The following is an 18,799-nucleotide window of genomic DNA, read 5'->3' on the forward strand; positions in this document are numbered from 1 at the left end:
CTGTCTATCTTCTGAATCAAAGCCACTATGTTTCGTCCCTTACTCTTCCTTTCTCAATTGCTTGCAAACCCTATTAATCTGAAAACCAAAGCGCATTAATTTCAAACAATCCGCGAAATGACCCGGCATATTCTTGTACAGTAACCCGCTAACGGGACGGTTCCATGAGTGGCGTAGCTCGTTCATCCGGGTTTCCGGCGTCTACGGACGATTCCGCAACGATTACCAAATACGTGCCCGCACTCGTGGCGCATATTTCGTGGCGTTACACACTCACAGACACACGTCCCTTGGATTATCTCTATTTATCGTACGTGCAATCCCAACCGGTGCTTCAGGAAATACCGAAAGAGGATTACCAGTCACACAGCCGAATGCGTCCGTGGCTTCATTAATTCAGGGTGCACATCCTTCGGAAGCCAGCTTTTCCAGCTACCGTCCAACTGGTTATACGCGCCTCTACGTGCATCGAAACGACCATGCAAGTCGACGAATACGTACTACGAGAGTTAGACGTCGACTGTAAATATACATTAAGGTCCGTCGCGGTTTGCCTCCTGTATTTTAGCTGCGCGTACCTCGCCATATCTAGATCCAGTTTTTTGGGTGGTTTAAACGGTATTTAGGCGAATAAAAGGTAAATCGTAAGAGACGTAATTAGATAATTATTATGCTTCTTGCGTAATCGTTGAATGAGAAGAGTAGACCTTCCTTTGGAATTTTAACGCATCGGGAACGTACGTTGCGTTCGCATACGCGTTTCATTCGCGTAATTGTATGATTATGAGAAGAATTCCAAGAATTTCTTTGATCTAGATGTTAATCCAGTTTTGTGAACTTCCAAGAGAATAAAGTATTTTATAAGTGCAAAAAGCATATTGCAGCAGTGAATACATTACCGAGGATCACTGTACAAATCGTAGGCAGAGAAAGAAGTTCTGTAATTTGAGAACAAAAGAATAATGGTTCACTGTATATGATAAGCCTTCGTAAAGCAATGATTTACTTCGTCCGCATTTTTTAAAATAATGTTACGTTTGTAGGCGATAAAACGTGGAAACCTCTCTCGAGGACCCGTGTCACAGTTATCGGTGTTCGTCGATAATCTAAACATTCTTCGACATCCAACAGTTGACGATCGGTTTCAGTTAGTAGTCGAGCAAATGTCAAAGGGTTCAAATCCGAGACTTCGGTGTTTCGGCCTTCGTCACATTTAAATAACAAGGAAAATGAACGTGAGTCGCTTTTTTGGAACCTTTAAGCCCTCTCCCTACACGTTTATGGAACATTTACGTGTAACCTCACTGCGTGATCTGTAATGAGATAAGGAGAGAATGTGTCTTTTGGATGGGGAAATTGGGACGAGGGTAATGGTGAAATTTGAATTGGCGATGAGACTCGGATTTTTCTCAAATGTTCATCGAAGTGTTGTGAAGTAAGACATTTCAGTTTCTATAGAAATTATGTTGCCCGTGTATCAGTTGTAAACTCTTCAAAGTATAGTATTTATTAATTCGTAAAATTAAAGTCCTGAATTCAAAAGTCCAAATTTATATGTAAGTATTATCATATGATGTATACTATGTAAAATATAGAGTTTGCACATGTTTATCAATTTTTTGAGAGTAATATATAATTTAAAATATTTTACTGGACATTTTAGATCTCCAAAATGTTGGTCTAATTAATCGAATAAGTATATTCTTTTTGAAATGAGTTTTCTTTTTCAACGTGCTGTATCTACAATATGTTATACCTATTGCTACTATTGGTCTTTGTCACAGTATATTCCACGGCCTTCTTACGAAGCTTTGATTCGTACAAAATCCCCAATTTTTAGCAGTTGGACTTTAAATGGTGGCTTTTCAATTTTTTCTTTCGAGGAAAGTAGAAATCATAAAGGGAAAACGGGATATCCATTAACGAAAGGAAAACATCTGGAAACAAAAAAATAATGGAACTTAGTACCAGAACTTGATAGAATTGGATTTCGAAGTTGAGTCCTTCTGATCACGGTAACGTTTGTAGCATCGAACAATCTTTTGCAAGGAAGAAGATGGAAACTAAAATGGGAAACGAACTTGGGGAAGTTGAACGCAAGAAATTCCGAGATAAATTAAAGGGGAGAAAAGAGAAAAAAAAAGAACTCTAGAAGGAACGAGTGGCATTCATCTTTCTAAATAAAAAAAAGAAAGAATGGAAGATACAGCTGCCTCGATATTAATTATACAAACAATTAAGCCCTTCTCAGAAATTTCTCCGGAAGAATTAATTAAAACAGTTTATCTTAATATTACGAAAAATTCAATTCCATCCGCCTTTATTAAAGAACACTCCCGATATTATCGGATTCGATATTGCCAACGTAATTTCTCTTCCTTCAGCCAGACTGAACTTCGTTCGCCGTTTTCTTTTCACTCGACAAACAAAACGAAACTTTCCTTACCATCTTCGGTTATCGATCTAAGGGATGATACGCTACGATCCAACACAGACAAATTCTCTATACGATACTGATGATTTAATATTACTAAATATTTTATTTAATACGACGAATCTAAAACACCCTATCACAAGATATGTGAAAAAACATATAATTTCATATAGAAAGATGTAGTTAATCTTGATATCTCCTGTACATGTCCGCCTATAAAAAGTCTATTAACATCAGATTGTTTCATCAAAAGCAAGCGAACAATCTATTTTTTCTATTTTAAAATTTATAGAGTTGATCAGTGCAATTTTTAAATAACTTATTTGTATCGAAAGGTAGTTACAACAAAGACTTTTAATAAACATATTCTTATATTTATCCTTACAATTATTATACATCTCTCCGATCCTGAGCATAGAGGAGCTACAAATGAAGACAAGAAGAAAGATACAAAGACATCAGCGACGAATATGTTAATAAATTATACAATCGTTTCCATTTTAATACTTGAATTCCAAAAATTTTTATGAAAACGCCAATAAAATTTTGAACCATTCAGAAATAATTTGCCCATTACCATCCGTTTCAGCAAAAAGACAGAGCCACTCAAGTTTAACGCCCGGATACTTGTATTCCACGGTGTATCTATACGCTTAATCGTAAGTGCAAATATGTGTACTCGCGCAAGGGCCTGTTTACACCAACATAAGTGGACTGGACGTGTATAGTATGCACGTGTGTGCCCGTTCGTGGTCACAGGCCACAGAAACCGTATATATTCGACAGGTGGACGCGCGAACAAGTTGCAAACGCGGCGGAGCTTTCTAAATAATCTTGTTTATTTTCTGGCATTCACTGGACGGCTCCGGCGAATACATATGTATAGACAGGCGAAACTTTGAAAGCTGGATTGCCTCCTGTTGAAAAGGCTTCGAATCTATGCGACGTCGCGCTTTATGCCGCATCCGGTTTACTCGTCCCTGTAATTTCGTCCAGATAGACAAACGATAGTCGATAATCAAAGCGAAATTTATGCTCGCTGCTGATTTACTGGAACACGTCTCACCTCAAATTTCCATCCAATTTTATAATTTGCCGTTGTGGTTTTTTTAAGAAAATAACGACGATCTATTATCTATCTATTATTTATATAAAGAATAAATTGCACTAAACGTAATGGGTATCGAAGTCTTCTTTGTGATAGCTAGAACCACGTGTCTGTATGAGTCATTATTTCACTCTCCTTAGTTTAAATACAATCTAAAATGAAAAATTTATCAGTTGGTCGTTTTTTGTAAAGCATAAATTAGTTGAATATAAATTCATGGAAGTTTCTTTGGTGGAAGCAAATGTCCGATTGATTTCGTGGCGATGTTTTCCGGTAGGTTTCATCAACGATGCGATATCGACGTTGTCACGGATAACTTGATTTATAAACGTTCGTCTAGGAAAATCGGTGTCTAGCGGAGTGTACTGTCAGCCAGAAACACACTTTTCGTTTTAACGGCGCAAACAATGATAACGAAACTAACATAAATTTTAGAGGATCGTTACTAGCAGAGAATATCAATTGCACGTTTCGAAATGAAACGAACGACAAAGAGTGTTCCAACCACGAGTTATGGATCAGCAAGATCAGAAATATCGCGTCATATTCTTATCTTTAACCGTTACTAGCTCGATCGACATGTTTTCGAAGTTTTTTTTCATAGATCACTTTTCAACATTGATTTTACGACGACATTGAAATTTCTGTTCCTACTTTTATCTTAAAGATACTATAAATTCTACTGCTGCTTTATCAGCACGTTTTTCTTATTCAATTTATCAGATATTTCACATTACATTTTAAACAACTATTCCACGATATATATATATATATACGTCGTCGGAAAAAAATTTCTGATCAGTTCGATATTAAAGATTTGTTCGTTAATGAAAACTCATATATACATAGATTGATATCTAAGTCTCTCTTTGTGAATCTATAGTGTTGAATATATTTTTCAGGAATTCTGTCCATTTTTTCCAGCTAACACTTTATTATTTTTAACTGTCTGATTAAATTTCATCAATTTTACAACCAAACATATTACCGTGCAAAATGGTATGCAATTTATAAATTGTAAATCATAAAATTTCACCAACAATATTAGTTCAATTGTACAGGAGAACCGACGTGTGATATCCTCAACAGAGAAGTATCACGTATCGTCGACTCGACATCGAATCTAGGTATTTCTCCAGGACAAAAGAATAGAAGGTAAATCTCGAATAGCCAGAGAAGGAAACGAGAGGAAGGAAAATGGAGGATGACTGATATTAGAGGAGTCAAATTTGCTCGGTTAGTAGCAAAGGATCGCATCGTGTGTCGCATTGGATCGACACGGAATCAAACGGACGATCAACGATCGTTCTGGTTCGAGTCGGCTGACATTTTCGCAGGGCGAAAGCCGGATTTATCGGGGCGGTGCGAACGGAATTTTCAATCTCCCAGCAATTATACGTCTTCTATCGCCTTCTTGCCGCTTTTTCACGTTCCTCCTTTGGGAAGGGTGGGAAATGACGATACGACCGCCATTCCTTCTCAATGGATTCGCTAAGGAGGACTCGTGGAATGTTCAGCCGCAGAAAAAAAAACAACGTGAAATTCCCTCGATACCATCCCCCGCCTCGGATTTATGGGAAGTCATTAAAATTCTTCGCCGATATCACGCAGCCGGCACGCACCGCTATGCCGGAGAAGTCTGTAAAATCGTTTTTTTTTTTTTTTTCAAATTGCCCGGATGATTGGATGAGAAAGATGGAGGGGACAATTGAAGCTCGCGTGACTTTGCGGACAATCGTGATGACAATCGTTATTGATATAGTGATAGCGAACCAGGATGTTTCGTTTGTTCTTGGTTTGGTAAGACTTGGGAAAATTTATAATAGAAATCGTTAGTGTGAGAGATTTCAAAGATGTTTCTATGTTCGTTTGTCAGCAATCGTTTGTAGGAAATGTATGTTTGTTAATTATATTATTATGAAAGTTAAGAAATCATTTACATTCAAGACAGGTAACATTCTCAAGACAGGAGATTTCAAAAGCTTCGTTCTTTGATTCTGCTACGATTTTCGAATTTTTATATTTGAATCTTATATTCATTTGACGAAATTCGACTCATAATTACGTAAACTTGTTTAGAAAATTATTAATTAGAGGAAGGAAATCTCTTCGAAAGCAGGAAACGAGAGAAGATGACACTCTGAATGAATCGAGAAACACCAGAAAAGGGACATCTTTCATCTTTCATAAAATTCCACCTATTTGATGTAAACAACGGACTTCAAAACTCATGTACTTTTTATTAGTCTTCTTACTATATTGGTAATCATCCTATGGATTCTTCTGTCAGAAACGACATATTGTTGGGGAAATTGATCCGACGTAGAAATATATTCTCAGAATATCCGATACACACTGCCTACGTGAAGCGATAGGAAAAATTGTATTTGTCGATCGGATAATTTAGTAGTAATTTCAACGAGTCCGACTAAGGTATTTTGTACAAGGAACGCTCTTCTATAGATTCGTCTTATGAGAAATGAGAAGTTCTCTTTGTCGTATAGAGTATCAAATTAGATGATCCTTTAATGAAAATTGTTGAAGATAAGCCACGACGCGTTGAAAGGGATGGTGCAACAAACTATCCAATTAGAGGTAAATCGAAGAGTCAGTTTTCTGCGAAAGTCCAAGGAAACCATGTAATCTTCTGCGAAAATCTAAGCAAACCACATAGTCTTCTGGGAAAGTCGAAGTGGTTTTCTGCGAAAGTACGAAGAAACCACATAGTGTTCTGCGAAAGTCCAAGGCAACCGCATAGTCTTCTGTGAAAGTCCAAGGCAAACATATAGTCTTCTGCGAGAGTGCAAATAAATCACAGTTTAACGACTGAAAGGGGATTTGTCCTCAAAATTCGCCGAAATGGTCAATGAATAACGACGCACGTATACTTCAAAGACAGAAATTTGACAGTATAGTCGAAACATATAGAAAATATCCTAAGGTCGCTAAACGAGAGTGTAGGAATTATATAGAAGATGCGAAAGAAAATTACAAAATTCAAATGTATCATATTCATTCGAGAATTATTATGCACACATATTTCCCAAGATACTTCTGCCGAATCCAATACACGAAATTAGCAACAGTATGCCAGCATGAAAATAAATCTAAGAAGGCTCGCATAAGTATAGCTTGAAGAAAATCCTACATCGTTCGCTATCGGGATTATTAGAAAAAGAATCTTTTCGTAAGCTCGTGATCGAAGAGGACTCGGGGCAATATCGGAGGGTTTGAAAATTCATCGAGTCCTATGACGGAAATTGGTGAGACAGGATACCTCTGTGGGCGCAGCCGTGAAAAAAATCAGCTCGGTTAATATAAACCGTGTGAGAACCGAGAACGATGGGACTGATAAAGTAGGGATTTAACGAGAAGAAGAAAGAGAGGAAAAATGCGAAGAATACAGAATAGAAAGAAAGAAAGGAAAAGGACGAAGGAACGAGAATAGTAACGGCGGCAGAGAAAAATAAAGACGTTGAGGACGAAGTAGATCGACGGGTGAAAGTTAGCTGGCGTCCACGAGGACGCGTCCTCGTAGTTCACGTATTTCTCAGCTTCGACAGTACTGCGCGATCGGAATCCGGCAAATTTCGTTAGACCTGTAACCTCCTCGAACGTTAGATATCGAAATCTCGTTTGAATAACGCGAGTATCGGAAGACATCTCGCCTCGAGATGTCGGCACGTAGATCACAGCGTAATGAGAGACGAGTCAGTTGCAGAATATATTCCGTGTCAGAGGTGGTACAGAAAATTTTATTTTCCATTAGGATAATTTAATGGTGGTTTCGGAGACTCGAATTGAATTACTTTGGATAAGGTAAATAGTCTTTTATGAATTCTTTTTGCGAGATATAGTATATTCTTTTCCGAAAAATTGGTTGAGCGTAAAAATATATTCTCAGAATATACAGTCTATGTAGAATAGTACAACAAATTTTTGCTCGCCCTTAGAATAATTTAATGGCGGTTTCAACAATTCGGAATAAATTATTTTATACAAACAACGTATCGCTACCTTCCAGAAACCAAAATCAACCATCATATTCGCAACGATATCGATCTAAGATAGCATCGAACCAATTTGCTTATGAATACCATTCTGACACTGCTGAAACTCAAATACCAGAGCTATATCCTTGACTAGATTTTCCTGTCCGTTAATCGAATCCAGATATAGAGATGCGCTGTGCTTCCAGCAATAGGCAAACACGCGACGATACACAGGAAACAGGATGCAGAGACGAAAGTAGCAACCGAACGCCGTTGCAGAGTCTCGTGTTCAGGGTTGCAAAGGATTCCAGGGGCGTTTCCGGCTCGTCAAAGCGAAGTGGCTGCCGTCATACTTGGGTACATTGCACACTTTACTAGAAATTGGATCTTAGAAACGGTGTCTAACCAAGAAGGATCTGCAGAGTAATTCCTGAGCTGGCTTCCGGCTTTCGAATCAGATTCAACCGCGAATCCCACGAGCAGGCTTCGCGTAGAAAAGATGAAGACTCGCTGAAGAAGCGCGAGCACGGATCAGACGACCGAGTGAATGGAACAGACACAATTGGAAGAAGCGTTCCACGAGACCTCGTCCTTTAAATCGCAGTCAGATGAAAAGAACGCGGGCAATGATAGAACGAAATGAGAAAACGGAGACAGGCCAAGCTGCTTTGGCGGGTTTTATGGCTGGCAATTAGCTAGCTGTTAATTCTTCGCCCTTTACGAGATACGTCTCGTTCTTTCTATCGTTGAAAGGTAAATGAATCGCGGATCGAGAACAATGATTGTTCATTTGGGATGATCGATTGTAGGTTAGACCAATAGTGGCGAGTTACGTGGTGAGTGCTAGAGTCTATTGTTTGTAGATTGCTGTGTAATCGAACGGCTCTTTGTTGGGCGAAACGAACTAAATACTAACTTCATGTAGAATGAGATTTTGAAAGAGAAATCAAAGAGAACTAATGCTTTTTAATTTAACGATAGAGTATAGTTCAGTCAAATAAACGAATATTAAATTAAAATTGGATAAATACTTGCGAGAATAGTTCTCGCGGCTTCGCGTCTCTTCCAATTAGTAAATAAATACATCTCCTCCTACGCATACACATGTTATTTATCCTAACATACACTGTATCGTTCCTTCATTCATTGATCGTGATTTCAATAATGCAAAAAGTATGTACCATAGTTTATTAGGTGGACATATAAAACGTTTGCAATTTATTTTTTACCTATCTTATAAATTGTAAATACAGGGTGGTTGATAACTGGTGGTACAAGCGGAAAGGGGATGATTCTACGCGAAAAAAGAAGTCGAAAATATAGAATAACAATTTTTCGTTTGAGGCTTTGTTTTCGAGAAAATCGACTTTGAATTTTCGCTCGGTACGCGTGCACTTTATGACGTCTCATTATAACGGATCTCACTGTAGATCGTTGTCTCGATGGATATTATCGCAGTTTAAGTTTGTTTTTGCCGTAACGGAAAATTAGGAATACATAATGAAATAATATGAAGTAATCATAAAGTTTATTATTACAAAAATTGCTGAAAATGTCGCCCATTCTGCCGAACACATACTTCTGCTCTTCTAATTAAATTTCTATGAACACTTTCTAACGTATTCGATTGTTTTAAAGTATGAAAGGCTACAATAATGTCAATCGAGACAACGATCTACAGTGAGATCCGTTATAACGAGACGTGATAAAGTGCACGCGTACCGAGCGAAAATTCAAAGTCGATTTTCTCGAAAACGAAGCCTCAAACGAAAAATTTTTATTCTATATTTTCGACTTATTTTTTCGCGTAGAATCACCCCCTTTCCACTTGTACCGCCAGTTACCAACTACCCTGTATATTTACACTTATATTTGAATGTATATTTAACATTTCCTTTTTCGCAGCGATACGATCAAAGCTTTCTTTCAAAATATTCGGATCACTTTCATTCCCAGTTCAACGATCGCAGATTATCTAAATAACAATCCTGAATTGCATTTTACGTCGCTCAGTTAGCTAGTGAAAAAGTGGAAAAAGAAACTGGAATTTATCGGAAAATTCTGCGAATAAATGATTCAGTCGATGGAGGGGAGGAAAGGAGGAACTTCAAGGAGACAAATGGAGGTAAGAGACAAGGAAAAAGTATAGCGCGAACGACGTGAGGTTTCAGAAGAGTTTTTCGATTGCTATTAAGCACTTGTTTCACTTTCTTTTCGTTCGATTCAGTTTTTTAAATCCATAACCATCGCTTTCCTTTAAGTTCATCGCCAAACTGCAACAAAACATATCATTAAGAAATTTATAATAATTACCATTTCTTAATCACGAACCATTTTTTAATCGAATAATGAAGAAATTTATAATATTCTCTAGACATTTCTAATTTGCAAAAATATCAGCATGAAACTGAAACCAATCTATAGATTAATACTTTTAAAGATGATATTAAAAATTGAATTTCTATTAGAATTTAACGGTGAGTCTCTCATAATTTTATTTGGTTTATTAATAAAAGTTTTCAATGAAATATGTGCTATTAGTTGAAGAAAAAGACGAAATGGTACTCCGATGTAAATAACGAGAGTTTTGGAAGTCGACATGAGTGCCTGCTCATGAAAGTAGAATAAGAGCGTGTCTGACCAGACTAGTAAACACGATCGTGCTTAGTCAGACAAGTAGAACGCGCCGGTGCTTGAGCAGACAAGTAGAACACCGCTCGTTCGAACGAGTAAGGCAGCGCATTTTGCCCTTCTACATCAGCAATCCAAAAATTACATACATATACGACTATGGGGAAAGGCCAAGTATATTTGCAAACGATGCTGAAACAAAAAGGACCGTATAATACTTCATGACATCACAAAATCATCTATTGGGAAATTTTGAAAAAAGATACTTATACAGAATTATACATCCAAATACCGATCGTAACTATTTTCAAAAACCAAGAAAAATCAGAACTCAGAGTTCAGAAAGAGAACTCCTTGCCTAGACTTTGAATCCACCAAGAAATTTCAAAAACGACAAAGGTGTATTCAAATCGCACGGTGTTTTTATATTATCAATTTCAAAATTGCAATATTATGGACATGTATCCTCGCAAACAATACCGGAACGAAAAAGGCTGTACGATTATCGAACGATTCACAATGTTCAAAAACCATCTATTTAAAAACCTCTTAAATACAATTGAAAAAAAGAAGATAAAGTTACATACCTGTGCGTGAATCGTAACTTTTCTCGAAACAAAATGAAACCATTTTAATTGGAGTTTGAACGCAAGTGTATTTCGAAAGCGACAAAGGCGTATTCAAATGGCTCAATTACCGGTACGCCACATCAGAAACGGTATAGATCAAAGGAGTTGATCAACGTACACGAACTGAGTGAAAGTGTACACGCGTCGGTTCGTGATACAGGTAATGTTAGCCGCCACTAAATAACAAGAATAAGGGGCCGCGCAGCAGTACTTTTATGAGGACCTCGTTAAAAGCTCAGGAAATGCACTAAAGCGAGGCACGGTCGTAGGCAGCCGCGGTGCACGCTCGAAGGTGGCGTTTAAAGAGCTTTGAAAAAGAGACGGGAAAAACGGGATACCCGACGTAACCGTGTGTACTTCTTAATGGCTGCGTTGGAGAATCGGTGCATCGAGCAGAAAGGGCGCGGATGGAAAGAAAGAAAGAAAAAACAAATATAATCTTGAGCCGTTCTTTCCTGTGGATGGAACGGCGTCGAAACGGAACGCGGATAAAGAACGCTTGAGAAAACGATGTCAGGGAAAACACGCGATTCCAATCGGCCATGGTTAATCTGATTAGACTAATCTGCTCCTCGAGCAGCTTTTCTGTTTCTGTGGAATTGCTGAATCGTTTCCGGATTGAAGTTCGATGCGCTGGTGAATTGGAAAGTGGTTAAATGGTAAAACTCTCGATGTTGTTCCAAGATTCGATTAGTTCCAAGGAATGAGAAACGAATAGGCTTCAAAAGTAAATTGAAAAATGTAAAGAGGAAACGCACTATAATTTTTATATTTGTATAGTAGCGTAGGATTCTTCTTATAGATGTTTTGACTGATCTAGGAATTTGGAGATTTAAGTCGGCACCTACCAATATTGTTTTACAGATAAAAAGATATTTAATTACGATGTTTAATATGTTTTAGTTACAGATATTTCACGGTATCTATTTTCCAAAATATCATGAAAGTAAACTTTAGTGTTAGTCTAATCCGTGTTTTAACATCGCGTTTTGTTTATTTTTTGTCGCAGAGTCAGTTTACCATTGCGAGAAAGAATAGTTATTTTGTAAATAATCAAAATCCAAATTGCGAAGCAAGAACTTTGAAATCGTTCTACCTACGTAGGTCTCGCATCGACTAGGATCTAAACGATCGAGTCCGATTTGCGATTACTCGAAATTAACTTTATCAGGCAGAAACGAGAGAGAAGGAAAACGAGGAAGAGCGGAGCGATTATCGGCGAGAAGGAAGCGTGACGCTAAGCCTGAAAACTCTTTCGCCTCGCAAATGACCAGATTCGAAGCGAAGTGAAAAGTAATCAGCTTTTCCAAATCGGTAGCGAGGTCACCAGCAACGAATCGTTCGAACTACTCGCCCTATCTAGAAATGGAGCGTGCTGAAAGCAGAAGTTTTTCCTTTAACTGTTTCTTTTTTCGTCTTTTATTCAGTTTTTTATCATCTACTCCTTGGACGACAGACATCTGGAAAATTTCACGATGTCTTAACGTTTCTCCTCGTGTCCGTTTCCCTGGAAATGTTCGGTTTAACGAGCACTTGGCGGGGAGCTCGGGTGTCTCATCCACGCAGAAAGAGAAGTTTCACGCGAGGCAGAGATCATTAAACCTTTAGAACACACTTCCCGAGTAACCACCATGGTGGTGAACGTTATCTTTGAATGGGTAAACAGCTGCTTATATTGCCGCTGCGAGTCTACAGACTTCTGCGATTAACAGGATCCTACGGTAATCATAATTTATTAGAAGTCACGTCTATCTTTGCGTGAGGACGTTGAATTGAATCGTACGTGAGCAGAATATACGTACATAAATCTGCTAAATATAATCAGTGGCTAGGCGCAATTGGTTGTGAGTTTATATTTTCGAATGTACAAATACTTGAAATGGTAATTTTCTGGATTTCTTGTAGTTGGAATCTGTTGGATTAGATTCCTGTTGTTCAGATCTATGTGAAACTTTGAATCAATTCAATTTACCTTCTGAGCTTAAGGTTTCCAGACCTCGTGTTATTCAAAGTTTTTATTTTTCAAAACTGTAATTTTTCGAATATCGGAATACGCGAACATGACATGAATACGTGATTATGACATATTTCAATTTTTCCAATTTTATGCTGCTTGATTTATCTAATTCTAAAATTAATCAATCTTTTTGCTGCTCTACCCTTTAGCTTTTTAATATCCAGAAAGTTAGTCGAATGTCCAATTAATTAGTTTTTCATCCCAAAATCCAATGGACTAGACGGATTTCGTACTGTTAAAGATTTTGGCTTCTTAAAATTCCAGATGCTGGCCAAAAATATTTAGTTGTACAATTTTCGGTCTTCCTAAACTTTCAACTCTTCAAATGGTAAAATATTCGTTTATCTCTAGATCCCAGACTGTTCCCCGCTGCGGATCTGCGGATCTTCTAAATCCCATATTCCTCGAGTCCTCAGTTTCCAAATTCCGTTGCAACTGTGTGACTATCCATTATCCAAACTTCCCGTTCTCTCCTATCCAAATCACCAATCCCTCGAACCTTTCCTCATCGAAATTCCACATAATAAATCCACTGCTACACCAGTATTCCGACTAAAAAGTCACTCTCAAGTTCTCATGGAGTTACTTTCCCACTAGCTGTACGCGAACATTGTAATCCGTAGGATTTTCCCTGTTCATGGAAGAATTTATGCGCTCGACGCTCGCTGACCGAGTATGGGTCGTTTCTTTTTTCTTGCTATAGATTCTACACGGTGTTTCAGAAAGTTGCCGCCTATTTTCAGAAGCACGTATTAATATTATTCGTCAAAATAAGCAAAAATGTCTTAATAAATATGGGTCCAAGTATCGTCAGTTCCAAAGATATAGAACATTTTCATCAATGAGGTAATATCGTGCGGTGAGGGAACAACAATTTATCATTCACAATTTTCTACATGACCAATAATTCCTTTTTGTAATATTACTCCTGACAATTTGTGTCGGAATTCTCGTCAACTGTTTGTAAAACACTTTTTTCTAAATTGAAAGTACGCACTGATATCGATCTTCCACAGTCTCGAAAATTAATCTTCGATATTCTATATGCTCTTTCGTTAAAATGTCTTAGGTGTTGATATATTGCATTGAAAACTTTACTAGTTGTGTGTCTGTTTGCATTTCGAAGAAACTACTTCACATAATAATATCTCGTACACCGTTACAGGCTCACAATTGGAAGCATCTTTAATCAACTTTAATGATACTTGGAGTTATGTTTAAGACTTCCCAGGTTCTTTCGATCAGCACTACACACTTCTGGAGTTTGGCAACAACCTTCTCAAACATCCTCTGTAACTCACAAAATAGTAAGAGGATAATCGAAGCTCGGCTGATTCGCAAACTGTACGCAATATTATTGATTCGTTGCACTGGAAAGCGCGATGTTCGGCGCGCATGTGCCGCTTAATTTATAATTTATGATAAAACATCAATGTTTATGTATACCAACGAAAAACAGTGCACCGGTAAATCAAGTTACTCGCGTGAACTGCCTCGCTTCGATGAGAAAAATCACCTTGTCGAACGATCGAACGATTCTCACGTTAGAAGTACGCTGCCGGAGATCGTGTTCGAAATGGATTTCCTATGGAATACCTTGGTTTTAAATTGGATACGATCATCGAATGAAGACGCACTTACTTAAATAACCTTCATTCCACAAAGATAAAATATTTCGTGGTAAGGTTTGTTCATTTAGCTTTGTGCGATTCTGTTTCTCGTCGATCGAGGAAGAATTCTCGGGCTCGTTCATTTGCGAAGTCTTGGAATTTTTGTTCCTTGGTGGGTTAGACGTTATAATTGCGTGGACTTGTGAAAGTTTTTTTTCCGCTGCTTGTTAAAACACTTTATACAGTTTGAAAGGGCGAGAGAAGATTATGCTTGAGGATAAGCACGCAAGAAACGAGAAGTTCTTACGGGAGGAAGTAAGTGATGTAGCTACTTCGAATTGTCTTTGAATTCGTGTAACATGAGCCAGGTGTTGCGTTTAGAATAACATTTCTCGAGCAAAAATTCTCGAATAACGTAGATCTTCAATTACCTGGAGTTTATAACAATATGATAAAAAATAAAAACACAAGAATTAAAACACTATATCACTGCAATAAATTCCATCATCTCCAATCTCTTCTTTTTTCATCTATGTTTTATACTGCTCTTTTGTTTGCTTTTTTCCACACGCTAGCTGCAATTCGGACAATCTCAACATTAACATTCGTAATCGAATATTATGCAATATTCCTTTTCCTCGCACATCGAAGTAATTGCAGTCTTTTTCTATCACTTAATAAATTGTAAATCACAATGAAATTCAATTAGAATCGTCTTGGTCGCGATGCAAGTGGCCCGTCTAATTAATTTTTCTAGCCGACTACGAGCTCTTCAACCGTCACCAACAGTTTATCGCGGTTATTAATTAACGCGGTGTACGAAGAGACGGAAAGAGAAGGCAATATATCGAAGAGATAGATCGATGCTCGACGACAGGGACAACCATGATACGGTGGATCGTGTTGCTTTTGGCAGCGTTTTAAAACGTAGCAGCTGGCAAAAAGCGTCTGCAAGTTTTTTCCGTAGTAACCCTTTAACGATTTAACGGCCACGCCGTCGGGATTATTAGTGGCACTCGACTTAATGCGAGTGAAATCCAGAGCCTCGTCTCTCGTTAGTTTGTAGCACTTAATTACTGAGTAGTAGAAGGCACGCTTTCGCCTTGAACGTCGATGCTCGTAATGGCGACGAGCGGCGACGCGATACTCGAAATCAAACTTTTCGTTCTACTTGTTTCCTATCTATTTCTTCTTAAACTGCTGCGTTGTTACTGGATTACAGATTTTTATACATATATTTATCAGAAATTTAAAGGGGCAAAAATTCACAAAATGTGTATATTATATAGTACAAAGAGATGTATGAAATATTCAAAGTATAGTATGTATATTCTACTTTCTAGTTGTACCCATGAAAATATGAATTTGCATAAATATCCGTAGTATGTTAATAACGGTTTTGGCACTGACCTGTATAATTTTTTCATCGTTCTTCGATAAGGGATAAATTTTACCATCAAATGTTCGTTACAACATTCAAATTCTGCAACTTTGTGCTTAATCTCCATGTCCGAGGATTCAGAAACAAACTTCGTATCATGTATTTAAACGTTGCTTGTACCAGTCGGGAAGTTGTGGCATAGTTCCCTGCGGACTGATAAACATAAAGCGAGATCAGGTTGTCAAGAGAGTAGATAGGAATTGATAGAGCCAGTGCCGAAGTAGAGACGAGCAAGAGAAAGAAAGGGGCGAGATATAGTGAGTGGTTAATCGTATTTGTTCTAGATATTTATTACGTGTGTCTTTCAGATACTAAACGCGTTAGTATCTACTAGAGAATCAATGTGATTAATACTAACCAACGATATTAATATCTTAAATTTATTCTTCGATCCATAACTCACTAAAAAAAAGTCTACAACTTCAACGAAGCCATTAGACAAGTATATCGAGCTATTTTGCAATTTTATCGCGTCGAATTGTAATAACAGACAAAAGACAGTCGTGCAATGATAAAACGTTGCGATAAACGTGTAACAGACGTATGCAATGCATATTATTAAGTTAGCTTAAACTACATTCTAGTCCGACTGATGTGCATCTTTCTTCAATTAATCACAAGTCAGGAAATGTTCCGAATGATATTCTTTATTCTCTGGTGTTTTCCAACTACATCTTATCTTGAATGTTCTCTTACTGCCTACAGTCTCTCCCTGTTCGTTCACCCCTTCGATAGTTCACTATCAAAGCATACGTCACACACTGTTAAGACTCAAGAGCACGCACCCTCGCTCATGTACAGCACAAACACACTCGCGCGCATAGCTTGCTATTGTTCGCGGCACGAGGGTCCTTGTCTATCTCTCAAACATGTCAATTGATCTGGCGGTTATGTATCTTCCAACTATGTGATCAGTCATACAACGACTGTACTGTATAATCATACGATAACTGTTTACAATTATACAATAAGTAGAATTATAGAGCGATAGATCAGGAGTACAAGAATGAGATGATACGTTGCATGATACAGAAAGGAAATAGTTTCGTGCACTGAGAAGGATAGTTTTCATTGTAATTGGATTATAATGCCCAAATTACGGAATAATATTTCCGCTCTAAATCACGCATAACGAAGAAGAATTTTAGCAAAATACGCGACGCTGAATTCCGAAACGAAGAATTCTTAACGTGTTTTTGATAGATCACCTCGTAAAATATGTTAATACAGTACGAACACAGTACGTAAAAGAACTTCAGCGGCTATTTACTAAAGTTTCATTTGTCACGAAACGAAGGGAAAAGAAGGAAAAAATGGAATAGCAAGTGAAAGGGGAACAAGAAGCGGTAAAAGGCGAATGCTGAAAAACAGGTGAAAGAGAAACAAGGTGGAGGAAGAAACGAAAGGAGGCGAACGGCGACGATATGAAAACAGAGAGCAAGAGACAGAGAGAGCGAGAGAGAAAGCAGCTGTTCGGAAAAGAATTCGCGAGAGCAGAAAGGATGAAGATGATAAAGTATGGATGCAGACGTTTGCCCAAGTACTCGTCGTGTAAAAACCAATAATGCAAAAGTCAATATTCTAGAGAATTTCGACGTTGGTGATTTATAGTCGTGCGCCGACATCTTTACGAGACCTAACCTCAAAAATCTGCCTCGAACTCACGAATCCCGTCATAAAACAACGAAGATTGTCTCTCCAGTGTCGAATGAGAACATTCGGACAATTCTCATGTAAATAGAAAATTAAATTATCTTCTGCGAGGAAATATTTCTGTAGGATTTCATTGGAGAATGGTAATGATTTATTAAAGGGAATTTTTAAAATTTTTTGACGGGAACCTTTGAGGGAAAGAAAAGCGTGCAGTACATGGCATTTCGATGAATTGTGTTGTTTTACTCGCTATTTACGCATATTTTCATTTATCTATTTTAGAAGCATGAGTCTTCTTGAATAAAATGCATTAGGTGGGAATACTTTCTTATTTCAAGAATCGAATTTCAATACTGCAGACTATATATTCATTAATAAATTCCAAGCTTATGAGCAGGACTTTTCTTCTGTTTTTCGTTCGAACACTTTTCCAATTTTCCCTTCCTTATTTTTAGTTATTTCTTATTCAGATAAAGTTTCCTTCGTAATTATTAATACCGCTTCGGGCTGAATTTTTGTGATCCAATTTCAGTTTTGTTCCGAGCAGAAGAAGACTTAGTATTTAGAGAACCACAGCATAAGTCTGAAACTTTTCTCAAACTTAAAAAGATTTGCAAGAATAAAAAATCATGATCGGATTGAAAATGGTTCAAAGAACGTAACAGAATTAATAAATGAATTATTATCTTCCATTTGAGACAATGTCACGTATAAATATGTACGATAAATGCCTGTTCATAAATTTTTAATATATTTTCTATATTTGTATTATTACATTAATATACCTTCATACAGAAAACTTCTAATTTGCTCATTATTAATTAGTCGCGTTATTAAACGGTCAATTAGCTCAATACCATTATGCATACAACAGAATATCTCTTTAGCGTGATCTTTTGACAGGAAAATCTTTAGCTTGAGGGTATTGGTTAGTGGAATTTGAAATTTGTGGTAATATCTCTGATGGCAGCGTATAGCAGATAATACGATTCGATGAATACCGCGTTAAATACGGCCGTGTGTTTATTGGTAAACCTCCGCGTGCATTAATCATTACTCGTAGAATGCAGGAAGCACAGAGTCTACTAACCGGTGCCGATTTATTGAACGGAAGCTGCTGTTTCAAACAACTGATCCCATCCGAATATATGGAAATAGATCATGATCAAAATTATAGCTAATAGTACTAGTGATTTACACGTGATTCTATTGTTAATGCTATAAAAATACTATACACATGGTTTATTAGGCATATTTTTATTCATCTTTTGTATTATGTTTATT

The 18,799-nt window shown here is 37.5% G+C and overlaps 1 protein-coding gene and 1 long non-coding RNA gene across 6 annotated transcripts in view; both read left to right on the forward strand.

Moving 5' to 3' along the window:
- Positions 1-18,799, forward strand: part of LOC126915514 (lachesin-like) — a 478,988-nt gene that overhangs the window by 308,928 nt on the left and 151,261 nt on the right. The window lies entirely within an intron of this gene.
- LOC126915523 (uncharacterized) lies at positions 1,042-2,812 on the forward strand. Its single transcript, XR_007710222.1, has 2 exons — positions 1,042-1,556; positions 1,664-2,812. It is a non-coding gene; the product is annotated as an uncharacterized LOC126915523 (long non-coding RNA).

The sequence above is a fragment of the Bombus affinis genome, chromosome 4, assembly GCF_024516045.1.
Source record: "Bombus affinis isolate iyBomAffi1 chromosome 4, iyBomAffi1.2, whole genome shotgun sequence".
NCBI classification, from domain to species: Eukaryota; Metazoa; Arthropoda; class Insecta; order Hymenoptera; family Apidae; genus Bombus; species Bombus affinis.